Raw genomic sequence first — 1,210 nt, 5'->3', positions numbered from 1 at the left:
AATGCCTCCTGGTCCCTCTCTCCCACTCCCTCTCAGGTCACGGTGAACCATTCCGGGGATGGCCAAGAGCCGACCTCCAAGGATCCCCTCCCTCCGCTGCTGACCCTCTGCCCAGGCCTGGCCCTCGAAGCCCCCCACGGACCCCCATCCAGGCCCCCTTCCTTCTCCCACAATGCACCGGGGTGGTGATATTTGCATGTCAGTCTCTGATTGGTGCTCCAGGAGAGAAGGGGCGGGGCTCAGGCTGTTCTCCCTCTGCTCTCTCCTCCCCCTCAGGCTCCCCCCTCCCTCCAAGTCCAAACACACAAAATAAGGGATGCAACTGAAACTAGTCAGCGTTTCAGATCAACAGATTCTGTATTCGCAGATTCAAGCATCCATGGACTGATAATATAATATCATATATGTATAATAATATAATACAGTGGCCCCTCAGGGAATATTGAGGGGCTACTGTATTATATTATTATATTTGTATCCAGCTCTTTTCCTAGAACTGGGACTCAGAGTGGCTTCACAATATTAAAAGAACAATACAATTAAAAACAGAAAGGAAGGGCATTAAAAAGAAGTTAAATTGTTACAATGTTAAAATAGATAGCTATTAAAAGAATGAAATACATTTTAAAAAGAAAACCATATAAATCACTTTAAAAGGAAACAACATCCTAACATTAATTAAAACCACAAATAATCAAATCCACAAAAGTCAAAGCTGCAAATGTGGAGGGCCGACTGTAACACACAACATTAATTATATAATATATATGTATATATTATTATGTATACAAATGTATATTATATGTATATATAATTATATATACATATAATATACATATGTATACATATACATGTAGAAAGAGCCAGCATGGTGCAGTGGTTTGAGTGTTGGACTTGGAATCCTGCCTTGGCTATGTAAACCCACTGAGTGACCTTGGGCAAGTCACACTCTCTCAGCCTCACAGAACGGCAAAGGCAAAACCTGCTCTGAAGAAACTTGCCAAGAGGGCTGCCATAATTGTCCACTTTTACCAGGGACAAAATGTAGGACAAATTCAAGACCAAACTGTAGGGCAACTGCAGGACAAGGCGGCGCCCACTCCATTACTTAACCTGCCCGGGCGACCCCTGATCACGAAGGTGGTTTTCCCAGGGTTGAGGCTCATCCATTGCCACTACGGGTGTGCTGACCCCTGCGATTTCCCCAAAT

The 1,210-nt window shown here is 44.0% G+C and overlaps 2 protein-coding genes and 1 pseudogene across 2 annotated transcripts in view; all 3 read left to right on the top strand.

The window, feature by feature from the left end:
* ALKBH7 (alkB homolog 7) overlaps nucleotides 1–1,210 on the top strand; it is a 511,499-nt gene that overhangs the window by 9,296 nt on the left and 500,993 nt on the right. The gene's annotated exons all lie outside the window — the stretch shown is intronic.
* The window catches only part of CC2D1A (coiled-coil and C2 domain containing 1A), a 149,059-nt gene that overhangs the window by 47,687 nt on the left and 100,162 nt on the right, over nucleotides 1–1,210 (top strand). The window lies entirely within an intron of this gene.
* LOC121924491 overlaps nucleotides 1,105–1,210 on the top strand; it is a 174-nt pseudogene continuing 68 nt past the window's right edge.

Source organism: Sceloporus undulatus, chromosome 2 (assembly GCF_019175285.1).
Source record: "Sceloporus undulatus isolate JIND9_A2432 ecotype Alabama chromosome 2, SceUnd_v1.1, whole genome shotgun sequence".
Lineage (NCBI taxonomy): Eukaryota > Metazoa > Chordata > Lepidosauria > Squamata > Phrynosomatidae > Sceloporus > Sceloporus undulatus.
Note: the sequence above shows the minus strand (reverse complement) of the source record. Positions and strands in the feature narration are given on the sequence as shown.